Source organism: Bos grunniens, chromosome 4 (assembly GCF_055505025.1).
Source record: "Bos grunniens cultivar Pamir isolate PY7600 chromosome 4, Bosgru_T2T1.0, whole genome shotgun sequence".
NCBI classification, from domain to species: domain Eukaryota; kingdom Metazoa; phylum Chordata; class Mammalia; order Artiodactyla; family Bovidae; genus Bos; species Bos grunniens.
This window is the reverse complement of record NC_141168.1, coordinates 111314257-111329759: the sequence shown is the minus strand read 5'-3', so window position 1 is coordinate 111329759 and position 15503 is coordinate 111314257. Positions and strand designations below refer to the sequence as shown.

The window sequence follows — 15503 nt, the reverse complement described above, 5'->3', positions numbered from 1 at the left end:
AGCCACCCTGTCATACAGTATCTAAGGGAGGACAAATACCAAATTAGCATGTTCATTGAGAGGCATTTATTTTACATGTATATGTCACAGAGTTTATGGTAGTTTGGCCAAAATAACCATACTTTTACAACTGCCTCAAAATTCTAAGCCAAAGCTATTTTGATGATACCACATAAAAGAAACAGTAGTAGGATCTTGACTGTACCCTGAAGAGGATTCAAATTCTTTCCTGCAGAAAAACTCAAGAGTCCTTACTTAAGGGAGGAGGTAGGATGATCGTCTATGCAAGCATGTTCTTCCAACATTAACAGTTTCCTTAGCTTCAACAAAAGGATGTTAATCCTGTCCTTAGAATTAATGGCTAAGACAACTTCAAGGGCAACCAACTATATAGACCAGATGCACTCCAAGGAGTTGTCATAAAATAAAATCCAAGTTCACTGCAGTGCAATATTTTTTCAAAAGATCAGTTAGACAAACAATATTTGGATGAAATGGCTTAAATGTCACATTTAGATATTATTTTAAAAATATCCTTGGATCAAGAGAGACATGTAGAGACATATATCTTTTCAGATTTTTTGCACTAAATATGGCTTAGAGGAACACCAGTAACTTATATTGAGAATCTCTATGAGGAACAACTTTATAAAGGTGTTTCTATACCTATTTTTATGGACATTGCTTTTTTTCTCAAAGTATTTTTATTTTAACAGTATAATTTATAAAGATAACACATATTCACTAAGTAAAATTCAAATAATATAAATTATTAAAAAAACAGACCTAACCAACTCTACCTCTATATTTGCCCTTTAGAAATGTATCTAAGATATATGTAGGTATATGTATTTATATCTAATACACACAGATAATATAGCTAATATATATGGATGGATGTACTACACATAAATAGGGTCTTATCATACAGTCAGCCTTCCAACGATTTCCCGCAGATTCAACAGGTTGAATCCTGCAGATTCAACCAACTGTGTATCAAAATTTCCATCCATGGTTGGTTGAATCCTAGGATGGAAAACCACTGGATGTGGAAAACCAACTGAATTCATTGTACTACACAATTTTATATAAGGAACTTGGGCATCTACAGATTTTGGTTACACACAGGGGCTCCTAGAACCAATCTTCTGTGGATAGTGAGAGATGACTATAGCATACTATTTTCAAACTTTTTTTCTTTTAAATATATCAAAGAATATCAATGCACAACAACCTTCTCAGTGACAACCTTCTCAGTTTCTATCCTACAAATGTACCAAATTTATTGAGTATCTTATTGATGTATTACTAATTGATTCTAATTTTTCACATTAAGATATATGGTACCATATTGAACACCCTTGCATGTACTTGATCTTTGTGAAATTATCTGATTATCTCTTTAGGATGGATTTCTAAAAGTGATACTTCTGAAATCACACTTTCTGATTTCAGGAAGAGAGAAGAGTGTTGACCAGGAAGGTGGAAGATGGAATCCCCTTCAAGGTACTATTGTTTCACTTATGTAGCATTATCAAAACAGCTTTTTGGCTTAGAAGATACTTATTGATTAATATGGCTAAATTGACTTTCTAAAAATATTATCCAAACATAGCCTTTCCTACCACCAGTCCTAAGAGGACCATTCCTTCCACCTACTCCCACCATTTTATCACATTACTTTTCACTTTTTCATACTAATAAATGAATAAATTTTCAAATGTATACTGGCCATTCATATCTCTTCATTAATTGTTCTTTCATGTCTTTAGTCCATTTCTCTACAGAAATGTTTGTTCTTCTCTTAATGATTCATAAGACCCATTATATATAGTGGAGCTTGTAACACTTTGCCATTTTTGTTAACAGATTTTTCGTTACTGTTGTTATTGTTGTTGGTGTCTGTATTTAATAGTTTGTCATTTGCTGGTTGGAGAAAAAAAATGATAAACACAATATTCCACTCACTTTATAAACTGCAATTTTCCATTATCCCTGAAGACCTAACTTGAATCCCACATCTTTTCCTTACCCATCCTAACATGATCTCTGTCTGTCTAACTTGTAACTGATTGTCCGTACAACTTATTTGGCAATTTATTCTACAATGCCTGGTGGCACACCTAAGTGTTGTCAGTCACTCTCAAGGCTTATTTGTACTAGCCAGCAACCAACTCCTTAACAGGAGTTAAGTATTCACTCCATACTCTCAAACCTGGTCTCAATAACAAAACAAGTGCTTATGTAAAGCAACAAATTGGTAAGGGGGGAAGAAATAGGTGACAGAAGTCACCTCAAATTTTCCAGGCTTGAGGAAAGGCTCACCCAGACAGCTTATGCAGTTCTCCTGCACTTCTTGCCTCAACATTCTGACCCAAAGTAAAGCTCATTCCAATCACATCAGTTCCTGAGATACAGCATTTTCTTTATTGCAAGAGCACTCATATTTCCTAGTTTACCTAAAACATTTCCACTTTGCTCTACTTGTGTATTTCCTAAAAGTTCCCGCTTTTCACTCCCAAAAGTGAAAAGGACGGTAAATTGCCTGCTTACCTTGTCTGCTGCTGCTTTCAGTTTCTTATTCATTTCTTAAGCTAAAAATCTACCCCACAATTTAAAAGACTTGGTAGATGAAGATCGAAATTTCCAAGCAGGATGCAAATTTTGGCCCCTTCTTCTTGGTTTAATTAATAAAATTTATATGTGAGCCTAACCTTGGAAGATTAAAGGAAACATTTAATGTGCAGATAAAAACATTTGCTATTTATATGAGGTTTTTAAAAGGCCATAAAGGGGAGTTTTTTATAGTGTTCATGTTTTCTTCAATTAAATTGAGAACTTTTTGGAGTACCATTATTCTTACTTTTTTGTACCTTTTCATCATAGCATTTAAAACAGTACTCTGTACTAAGTGGGCATGCAGTAAATACTACTGTGAAACCACTGGGGGCCTGGAGATTTTAATTTGCTTTTTGATTAAGGGTGTCCTTCCTCTTGACTCCTACCATGTCATCACAGACATGTGAGGGGGTAATATTGATAGAGTGCTAAATGGGAAGTGGTATCACAAGAACCCAGTTGAATTAGAAGAGTCCCCTTCATGTCTTTGGCTCGGTTGTCCACGGATAGAGCTCATCTGAATTAGATGTGTCTGAAAATTCAATTACTCCAAATGGAAACATCTGGATCCCTTTTTCTTCCTTTAATCCTTTGTCCTGGTGACTCTGCCAGACAGTCCATATCCCTTGTTGGTTTGGAAGGAAATATATAAGGGCATAGTTAGAAGTGGGGGTAGCTGATGGAAATGTGTCCTTGTCTGTTTTTTCAGTCTATGTGGTCACTTTCCTTCTCTAGCTATTAGAATCACAGATTTTTATCAGAGTGAGAAGAACTGTTTGTGTAACTCCATCTTTTATAGTAGAAGGAATTTCTACCCAGCAAAATTAATGAGCTACTCAAAAATACATATGCAATGATAGCAGAGCTGTACTAGAATTTTTTCTTTTTTGATTCTCAATCTAGAGAATCAAACTTTTTACTACACCAGATTCTAAATACTGTCTGGAAATTAGTTATTGCCTCATTTCAATCTGTCTTACTGGTATTGGATTGATTTAACCTATAGAAAACAACTGCTCATTTAAAATATTTGAATGCTATAAAAAATAAGAAAGATCCACCCCCCCCCACCCAAATTTGCCTGATATCTTTAGTAGATGCTGAGGGATGAGACTGACTTATTTTTTTCATGGAAGATATCAGCCGAATTCAAATAGATGTGTTTTTGTGTGTTCATAAGCTAGGACAGAATCAGAGAAAAAAAGTCTGACAAAGAAGATCATGAACCATCAAATACATCTCATCCTTGCTCTCTAATTCTTTTCATAGAAAAAGAAAAGTTCTGGGAACAAAGAATAAGGAAGAGGTAGACATATATTTGACCTGTGGTTTTAGATTTAACTTAGGAGAAGCAGAAAATAAGATCTCATTATAATTATACCTGTAGGGGATACAGACAGTCCATTTAGATAAGCCGAGTGTCTAGTTTTCTAAACTAAAAAGAACAGTTTTGATTCTTTGGGCAAATCATGACATCATGCAGTAAAGAGGTTACAAGATACTACTGACCAAGAGAAGTGATTTTTATACAAGCCATCACACGTCTCAGAATACTAAAAAGATATGTTAAAGTCTATTTAATCCTATTTTGGACATAAATTCTTATCTTCCCTTCATTCCAAAAAAATGTTCAAAGTGACATTTCTGCTTCTAGCACACATTAGAAAATTATGTGAAAATACATTTGGTTCATGTACAATATTTTGAAAATCTTTATTGAACCAGTTACTCTAGGGTGTAAATTGATCTTCTCATCTCTACTCGCCTTAAGGCTCAAATATGATGTTGGGGTTGTAAGAGACAAAAGGAAATAAAATCTAGAGAGAACAGAGGCTTGACACAAAGGCTCCTTCCATTCAGCAAAAGAATAAGACCAGTAAGAGTGCTTTGGGGTGGAGGTGGGGGAAGGCACAGAGGGAGAGAGAGACAGGAGAGGCAAGCGGAGGTGGAACACAGGAGACTGGTGCTGCTCCAGTGTCTGACCTAGAGACTTGTGGAGAAGGGGTATTAGCGAAACCAGGGAGCTCGGGGGACATTGAAAGTAGAGTTCTGCATGCTGTGCCTCCCATTTGGTTGCCTGGGAGAAATACACTGGGCAGGGTGTCCTACGCCAACATGGGGTGGGCCCAGCAGCATAAAGAGAGTGGACAAGTCTGGCCAGGGAAAGCATCATCTCCCTAGCTTTCAAGTGGACAAGTCAGAAGATTCCATATGCTCCCACAAAGGAAGCAATGGAAAGGATGGTAAAGGTATGCATTGAGATCCAAAGCAGCCTGCCATGAGGCCCACCATGGTAAGAGGAAGGGGACCCCACAGAGAATTTGCAGAATTTCAGGCTCAGGAATCAGATGGAGGATAGGGCAGATCCTCTTCATACTGTTCATAGGGTTCTCAAGGCAAGAATGCTGAAGTAGTTTGCCATTCCCTTCTCCAGTGGACCACATTTTGTCAGAACTTTCCACCACGATCCCTCCATCTTGGGTGGCCCTACACGTCATGGCTCATAGTTTCATTGAGTTAGACAAGGCTGTAAATCGAAGAAAGCAGGGAAAACCACTAGGCCATTCAGATATGATCTAAATCAAATCCCTTATGATTACACAGTGGAAGTGACAAATAGATTCAAGGCATTAGTTAGATCTGATAGAATGCCTGAAGAACTATGGACAGAGGTTTGTAACACTGTACAGAAGGTAGTGATCAAAACTATACCCAAAGGAAAAAAAATGCAAAAAGACAAAATGGTTGTCTGAGGAGACCTCACAAATAGCTGAGGAAAGAAGAGAAGCAAAAGGCAAAGGAGAAAAGGAAAGATATATCCATCTGAATGCAGAGTTCCAAAGAATAGCAAAGAGAGATAAGAAAGCCTTCCTCAGTGATCAATGCAAAGAAACAGAGGAAAACAATAGAATGGGAAAGACTAGAGATCTCTTCAAGAAAATTAGAGATACCAAGGGAACATTTCATGCAAAGATGGGCACAATAAAGGACAAAAATGGTATGGACCTAACAGAAGCAGAAGATATTAAGAAGAGGTAGCATGAATACACAGAAAAACTATACAAAGATCTTTATGACCCAGATAACCACGATGGTGTGATCACTCACCTAGAGCCAGATATCCTGGAGTGCAAAGTCAAGTGGGCCTTAGGAAGCATCACTACGAACAAAGATAGTGGAAGTGATGGAATTCCAGTTGACCTATTTCAAATCCTAAAAGATGATGCTGTGAAAGTGTTGCACTCAATATGCTAGCAAATGTGGAAAACTCAGCAGTAGCCACAGGACTGGGAAAGGTCAGCTTTCATTCTAATTCTGAAGACAGGCAATGCCAAAGAATGTTCAAACTGTTGCACAGTTGCACTCATTTCACATGCTAACAAGGTAATGCTCAAAATCCTTCAAGTTAGGCTTCAACAGTATGTGAACCAGGAACTTTCAGATGTACAAATTGGATTTAGAAAAGGCAGAGTAACCAGAGATCAAATTGCCAATATCATTGGATCACAGAAAAAGCAAGAGAATTCCAGAAAAACACCTACTTCTGCTTCATTGACTATGCTAAATCATTTGACTGTGTGGATTACAACAAATTGTGGAAAATTCTGAAAGAGATGGGAATACCAGACCACTTGACCTGCCTCCTGAGAAACCTGTATGCAGGTCAAAAAGCAACAGAAGCAGACATGGAACAACAGACCGGTTCCAAATTGGGAAAGGAATATGTGAAGACTGTATATTGTCACTCTGCTTATTTAACTTCTATACAGAGTACATCATGTGAAATTCCAGGCTGGATGAAGCATAAGCTGGAATCAAGTTTGCTGGGAGAAATATCAATAATCTCAGATATGCAGATGACACCACCCTGATGGCAGAAAGCGAAGAGGAACTAAAGAGCCTCTTAATGAGGGTGAAAGAGGAGAGTGAAAAAGCTGGCTTAAAACTCAACATTCAAAAAACTAAGATCATGGCATCCAGTCCCATCACTTCATGGCAAATAGATGGGGAAATTATGGAAACAGTAGCAGACTTTATTTTGGGGTGGGGGCTCCAAAATCACCTGAGATGGTGACTGTAGCCATGAAATTAAAAGACGCTTTGCTCCTTGGAAGAAAAGTTATAACCAACCTAGAGAGCATATTAAAAAGCAGAGACATTACTTTGCCAACAAAGGTTTTTAATGTACGGTCAAGGCTATGGTTTTCCCAGGAGTCATGTATGGATGTGAGAACTGGACCATAAAGAAAGCTGAGGACTGAAGAATTGATGCTTTTGAACTGTGGTTGGAGAAGACTCTTGAGAGTCCCTTGGACTGCAAGGAGATCAAACAAGTCAATCATAAAGGAAATCAGTCCTGAATATTCATTGGGAGGACTGATGCTAAAGCTGAAGCTCCAACACTTTGGCAACCTGATGGGATGAACTGACTCATTGGAAAAGACCCTGATGCTGGGAAAGGCTGAAGGCAAGGGGAGAAAGGTACAACAGAGGATAAGATGGTTGGATGGCATCATTGACTCAATGGGACATGAGTTTGAGCAAACTCTGGGAGCTGGTAAAGGACAGCGAAGCCTGGCATGCAGTAATCCATGTGGTTGCAAAGAGTCGGACACAACTTAGCAACTAAACAACAACAATGGCAGATCCTCAACAAGGTCTCCATGAAGAACCTAGATGGGATTAAGGAAGCAGAACGGGGCCACTTGGCCCTCCCAAGATGGGAAATAAGAAGAAAGGAGCAAGTGTGTGTTCATAAGCCACAGATTTTATGGTGGACACCGGAAGGACACTTACGTTATTCATATCTGAGATGGTATGAGTTTAACTTCGTAAGCACTCAACATATAGTTATTCAATATTTGGTAGCATACAGTTTATGGTCTTAAAGGTAGGATAAAAGTCCTCACTGATTCAAAAGTTGCAAGGCTCCCATCTACTGGTAATTTGCTTAAATTTCAGGCACATGATTCTTGAAATTGTTGACAATTTAAGAAGAGCCAAATATAATACACAGTGACAAAGAACATCACAATTTCTCAAAATTGCTCAAAATTCTTGTTGATGTTCAAAGGTCAATTGAGAATTTCTAGAGAAGGGTATAGAAATATGAAACAAAGATTTCATTTCCAAGTTGTTTTCAGTATTATAAAAGTTCCTTCATCTTGGAGATCATTGTTAGAGAAAATATATACATAGGGGTTGGAAAGGTAATAAAAACCTTTTGAGAGGAAAAGCTGTAAGGACTGATTACCCTCCAAGAATTTTAATAGAAAAAGATAAAAAACAATCATGTAGTCCTACTAATAACTGTCTAACAGAAATATAATAAGCCACATATGTATTTTAAATTTTCTAGTGGTCACATTTTAAACATGGGTGACTATGGGGAGAGCGTGACTCGGCCAAGCACTTGGACTTGGCTCCTTCATTTCCAACATGGAAGAAACGTACATGGATACCCTGGACCCTGAAAGGCTATTACAATGTCCCTATGATTTAAAAAAAATCAGATATGTGCCTGCAGATTTCCTTATCATCTTATCAAGTACAAAAAGAATAATCCTGACTATTTAAAAACTCTGGCTATCTGCCCCTTCAGTGCCTACCATCAGGCTCCTCTGGCTGAAATCAGGCATATGTCAAGCTGTGATGACAAAAGCTGTATTGAGCAGGATGTAGTCATCCAGGAACCTTGGACAAGAGACTCTGACCAAGCGCACAAAACAGGTGCCCTCCTCACGATGAACACGGGGATAAAGATTTGTAGGAACAGACCGGCACCCCATTTGTCTGGAGGCACGGCCAACTACTGTGGTAACCACAGCCCTGCCAGCCAGGCAACATCGTTATGGAGCCCGAGTGATGCGGCTTCAGGCCTGCAAGTTCCCAAGCCTCTGCCATGGAAAAACAATGGAAATGCATAGTAACTGAATATCTATCTCATCAAATGAGAGGCCCTTGCTTCTTCCTGCTACAGCGGGTTCTTCATTTTTTCCCTCCTAATCTAATTATAGAAAGATAAATTATCTGTGACTTTCAAAGTGACAAGTACCTTTTTTTTCTCCCCCTCTATGAGTGCTGACTCATTTGATGCAAGAAAGAGCCCTCATGCTCAGAAGAACTGTTTCAAATCAACCATCATTACAGATAACTTGAAAAATAAATTAAAAATAAGAAGCAAAAAGAAATGAGTAAAGATAGTCTCAATAGTAATACTTTGTCTAATGTAAGGTATCTAAAATATTTCTCATTTCAGATATAATCAGTATAAAAATTATTAATGAGATATTTTATAGGCTTTTTTCATACTAAGTCTTCAAAATCCATTATACATTCTACACTTAGAGTATATCTCAACATAGATGCTAAATATTCAGTGGTTAAAGTAAAATCCAGTCCTACCAAAATAATAAATTTGTGTTTAACAGAAAAATGTTACCCTACTACCTTCTATTTTAAATGTAAAATACATAAAATTTTTAAATACTTAAAATTTTTTTTTGTCACATTAGCCATATTTCAAGTGCTCAACTTGAATGGCTAGTAAATACCTTGTTATACAGCAAATATCCAGGTTGATAATTAGCACAGGTACAAAACTGATGTACACTGAATGAATGCCTGAATAACTTGTCTGAGTTCCACAGTTTACTAGCTGCTACTTTCATATTTTTACACTGAACAATTATCTGGGGCCAATTGGATATGAGAGGAAAGAGAGAAAGGAGCCAAAGAGTTTGGGAGGAAGCCATAAGGAGAATTAAGAGTGCCATGGACACAATCAGAAATACTGAGAAGGAAGACTTGGTTCAAAAGGGAAAATAATCAATATTGCAGTTCTGAACGTTCCCTGCTGTGAGGAATACAGCTCCTAACAAAGCTCCCAGTGATCATCAGTAGCACCAACAGAATCTACCATCACAACTGCTCATACCTCTCGGTCCACACTGTCCAATGGCTACACATAATCCTGTCCTATCTGGTCTGAAACCGAAGTCAAACTCCAGCTGTACTGTGCTTGGCATCAAACATTAAAAATCCAAATTCAAAAACTAAAAGAAGGGGAGTTTAAGTATAGCTCTCCCCATCAAATCTTGCAACATGCTCTTTTGGTAATAAATATTCTAAATACTGATCCGGCCGGAACTACTGCAATGCTTCATCATTGGTGCCTGGAGCAATTAGATGCAAAGCCATTAGTCAAATGGAAGGACCTCCTCTCAGGACAATGGAAGGGTCCTGACCCATTATTAACTAGCGGTCAAGGATGTGCTTGTATTTTTCCACAGGATGCAGATTCTCCAATTTAGATCCGGGACAGGCTGATTCGCCATGTTGCAGTCCCCCAGACATCCGGTTCCCCCATTGCTTCGATCACAAAAGAGGAGCCCACCAGAAGGGGAGGCAAGATAAACATCGAAATCCCAGTGAGACTGACGGGGCTGCTGCAGCGCGAACTCCAACCAGAAAATAATTCTACTTATTCTGTTTTGGCTTGTCTACCCTCTCCTTATGTTTTTCTCTTTACCAACGATTCTGGAAAACTTAATGTACATGTGACTTTCACTGGTGGACCCAATATAGTAACTTGTGAACAATGTATGCTCTCATCTTGTTTAAACCCTCAATATAATGTTTGCTTCTTTGTAGTGTTACAACGTCCACCTTATCTTATGATGTAACCACTTATTGATATGATAATTTTGGTCTTTCTGTATTACAACAACCACAGGATTTAATGCGATCGCGACGGTTTGTGGGCTTGCTTATCCTGGGAATAGCAGCTTTAATAGCAGCAATTGCTTCTGTTACTGTGGCAGCAATATCATTGACTCAACAAGTGCATACTGCCGAATATGTTGATACCATGTCTAAAAATGTCTCTTTAACTCTAGCAACACAGGAAGCTATAGATAGAAAGTTGGAGATGAGGGTAGATGCCTTGGTGAAGGCAATAATCCATATTGGGACTGAGTTACAGGCTTTAAAAGTGAAAATGGCTCTGTCATGAAATGCTGATTACAGGTGGATATGCGTGACATCTTTAAAGGTAAATGAGACAGATTATGAATGGGAAAATATCAAAAATCATATCTCAGGTGTTTGGAACAGCTGACATTGGCCTGGACTTAGGGAAACTTCATAATCAAATACAGACCCTGGAACACTCTCAACTGGATTTTACCACTGCTGGAGCAGCTAATGACTTTTTTCACACCTTCTCTAACTTCATTTCAGGAAAAAACATTCTGTCTAATCTGTTGGTGCTTTCATTTTGCTTCTCATAATCATTCTTCCTTATGTTGTCAGGATTCTTTGGCAGAATATTCAGAAGCTCGCAACTGAGCTGCAGTTGGCTGTTTTAAGAAATAAAAAAGGGGGAGATCCCAGGAGCTGGCATGAGAAGCTCCACCCATGGCAAAGGTCATGAGGAAGGAGGCTCAGCATACGCAAAAGCGGGATCGAGCCTCAGGAGTCCCCCTGGAAATTCTTGAGCATCTACCCCCAAAACCAGAGTCTGCCTACTTTCTGCTTTGTGCTCTCACCTACACCTCTGACTTTACGGGGGGCTGTCCCCTACTACCTCTCTCTGAAAAAAAGAGTTAACTTACAGCTCCAGTTAATAAAGTTCCTGGGTGTGACAGTGTTTCAACCTACAAACTCCTTTGGAAGTCCTCTAGCCTGCCTGAATAGGTTTTTCCGGCCACATGTGATTGTTCAGAGCCTCCCAACTGTGAGAGGCATGAGATGTTCTAAACTGTCTAAATATAGATTCCTTTGAGCAGTTAAAAGATTGATTAGAAATTGTATTGGTGAAGGGTTTTTCACTTGTTGGGCCAATGTTTGCTGCTAAGCTTCCATATCCCTTATCTGCTGTGTCCCTGGCAGTGTATTGATTAATATAATTGGTGTAATTAGTAGTTTTAATGTTTGTAACCTTGGACCCTTGAGTTAATTCTTTTTCTCGTTGTAGCCCACCACACCTTTGCCCTATAGGAATGCAACTTTATCTAATGCTTTTGGAGGGTGGCACCTGACTCATCACCTTTAGAGAAAAATAAGTTTTCTGAAGAAAGGGTCTTAAAATGTTAACAGGCCTCCCGGGCCAGAAGATGATGCAAATCACCTAAACTTTTGCATATGATAAGTTTGCAGGAAGAAAGCCTGGCTTACTGCATGACTCTACCCCTTCCCCCATTATCCTCTATGCATAACTTAAGGTATAAAAACTACTTTGGAAAATAAAGTGTGGGCCCTGTTCACCAAAACTTGGTCTCCCTATGTCGTTCTTTCTCTCACCTTCTGGCTGAATTATTCAGCCTCTTTTCTCCACTGAATTTCCTCACTGAGTTATCCTTATTTCAGCCTCTTTTCTCCACTGAATTTCCTCACTGAGCTATCCTTATTTAACCACTCTTTATATCCTTAATTAATGTTTAATTAAGCAATTGTTTCCTGATCCTCGCCGACGCCATCCCCGCTTCGAATTCCCTGGATCCACCGGGGCTGGACCCCGGCAGTTACTCTGATCCATGATTCTCAGGATGTTCGTCTGAATTTCACACCTACGTCTTTTCTCATAGATATTCTGAACCCTAAATGTCAACTGCTGCCTATTCTGCTCTTCCTAGTGCTTTCCTGCCATCCTCAACACAACCTTTTGCTTCTGACCTTCTTCTAGTCTATGCCCCTGAATTTTGTTACGCCCAGCCCTATCCATCTCTCTCTCTTTTTTTTTTTTTTTTTCCAGCCAAGCAACGTGGCATATAGGATGCAGGATCTTAGTCCCCCAAGCATGAATCAAACCCATGCCCCCTGCAGTGGAAGCAGGGAGCATCAATTCGCTTTTTAATTTTTAACATTATAGAACAAAACTGAAGTCTATTAATATTCTATGCTTACATTTCTTAGAGACAAACAGAAATAAAATTCATGAACCAAAAACTGAAAACAAACAAAAAAAACAAGAAGAGTTTATAAATACTAAATACGGATCTGAGCATTAACAGCTGAACAGAGAATGTAATTTTCAAGTGATAACAAGTCCAAGTCACAGGCATGACTTGGACTTCAAGTCATGTCTGTGACACCAGTTCACCTGGGTACCTCTGTATCTGTGGTAGGCATCCTCTCAGATGACCCCCAATGATCCTCACCTCCCAATGTCTATGTCCTGTTGGGCATTAGCCCAACAGAAGACAGCAAAAGTGATGGACTATAACTTCTTCTGATAACGTTCCTCTTGGATTCTCTTTCTCACTTTCTCACTCACTTATTCTGAACAAAGCCAAATGCAGTGTCGCAATCTGCCCTACAGAGAGGTCCACATGGCAAAGAACTAGGGACATCTCAGACGAACAATCCATGAGGAATTTTGGAAGGAGTGAATTTGGAAGCAGAACCCCCTCCAGTCAAGCCTTCAGGTGAGACTTGTGCTCTGGTCAACACTTTGACTACAGCCTTGTGAGATACCTTGGAGTTTTCCAGGTGGCTCAGTGGTAAAGAATCCACCTGGCAATGCAGGAGCTGCAGAAGACACAGGTTCGAACCTCGAGGCAAAGACAACTAGCTAAGTTGCATCCAGATCTCTAACCTACAGAAACTGTATTTTTAAACTAAGTTTTGGAGTAATTTGTTACATAGCAAGAGATAACTAATACAGCCTGGAACCCTAGTTTTCTTATAGAAAATTCATGCAATCTATCCTATCTACAATGAATTGAATTTTGGACATTTCAAGTGATCACAAGATATTCAAACCAGAATGTGTACAAGATATTTGGTAAAACAGACCTGGAGCCTAAGGAACGGTTAGCATCAAGGTTAAAAAAGGAAGTCATGACAATGTGTTGACTGTCTTTGAAGACTTTGAAGGTAAATATGAAGCATTTGTCAAATGGATGAGGGGAATAATTCTTTTCTTCCCTTGTGAGTCTCACTTGGCAGAGAGAAGGGAGCTCATGAGAAACATTTGGGGAAATTTACCAACATATACACAGCCTCACCTTTCCCCTTTAAACCAGACTTAAATCAGAATCTCCAGGAAGAAAATCCAGTTATGTACATTTTTCTAGGTTCCAAGAGAGTAGAATTTAGAAACACATTAATCTCTTATATAGAATTCCATAAGGGCCAGATCTGTTACAGGTTCAATATAACCAAATTTTCCAGAAGGCCTTCATTATAACACAAGCATTTCTTTAACAAGCTAGCATCATAGCACAGAACTGTACCACAGTTGATAGCATAAGTCACCTTCTTTTGTACTAAAAGTATCCTCTAAAAATGAATTTCAATGATAAGTGACTTATGCACAGGAAGTTCTTTTAATACCTCACCTAGCCTCTCACTGAGGCAATGAGAAATCTGAAGTTTCATTATGATAGCCTTGAGGATCTGTAAATTATTTCTAGATGCCTAATAGAAATTATATTTTTACCAAGGATAAAAGCTACAGGCTAACTAAAATGTCGTGTCTTTAATTAAACACAGATTAATCACTATACCTATTACTAGCATATTATTAATATTACTATTATCATATGTTAATCAGTATCAAGATGGACAGTTAATGACCCAATAAAAACTACCTACATCAGTATCCAATCTTGATTTTGTAACTAATCTTGAACCTAATACAAAATGACAGCCAAATTAAAGTGAATCACACTTAAGTATCTCTAGACACTTTTAAATTTTCTTACTAGCAGTTAGTATAGTAGAAAAACCAAGAGTATTAGAATCAGAGAATATTAGAACCTGTGCCGTCCTATCTGTACAAAGGGAATTTCCAAACGTCAGTTTTTTCATCTGTTATGTGGGGATAATGCTAAAGAATGCTGGGAAATTAAATGAGAAAATGTGGCAGCCTGCTGCTTAGCAAATAGCACAAAGCTTAGCACATACAAGTTCAACGGTTGTTGTTACTGCTTCTTTTCTTTAGTGCTTCTTGGCAAATCAAACATTCATGCAATCTAATATACTTGTAAATCTTGATGAATATAGATCATTGATTATAATTAAGATCAATAACTCAATCTCCCAAGACAAAAGAAATAAAAGCAAAAATAAACAAATGGGACCTAATCAAACATACAAGCTTTTGCACAGGAAAGGAAGCCATGAACAAAATAACATAACATCCTACAGGATTCAATAAAATATTCGCAAACAATGTGGCCAACAAGAGGTTAACATGCAAGATACACAAACAACTCATGCTCATACTCAGTATGAGTATATATAACTCAGTATCAAAAAAAATAATCGAGAAACAGTCAGAAGACCTAAACAGATATTTCTCTAAAAAAGACATACAGATGGTCAACAAGCACATGAAAAAATGTTCAACATCGTAATTACCACAGTAATACAAATCAAAACCTCAATCAGTCAGTCACCAGTCAGTCACTCAATCACCAGTCAGAACAACCATTATTAAAAAGTCCACAAATAATAAATGCTAGACAGGGTGTGGAGAAAAGGGAATCCTTCTATAATGTTGGCGGGAATGTAAAGTGGTAGAGCCACTACGGAAAACAGTATGGAGGTTCCTTAAAAACCTAAAAATAGAGCTACCATATGATCCATCAGTCCCGCTCCTGGGCATATGATACATGTACCCCAATATTTATAGAAGCACTATTTACAATAGTCAAGACATGGAAACAACTCAAGTGCCCAACAACAGAAGAATGGATTAAAAGATGCTATCTCTGTCTCTCACTCTCTCTCTTTCTCTCTCTGTGTCTCACTCTCTCTCTTTCTCTCTCTCTCTCTCATTCACACACACACACACACACAGAGACACTGGAATATTACTCAGCCAGAAAAAAAACAATGAACTATTGCCTTTTGCAGCAATATGGATGGATGTAGAG

At 38.3% G+C, this 15503-nt stretch overlaps 1 long non-coding RNA gene and 1 pseudogene across 5 annotated transcripts in view; one reads left to right on the top strand and one right to left on the bottom strand.

Annotated features, from left to right (window-relative positions):
- LOC147374697 (uncharacterized) overlaps positions 1–15503 on the bottom strand; it is a 502498-nt gene that overhangs the window by 358891 nt on the left and 128104 nt on the right. The gene's annotated exons all lie outside the window — the stretch shown is intronic.
- LOC147374698 (gametocyte-specific factor 1 pseudogene) lies at positions 8041–8546 on the top strand (annotated as a pseudogene).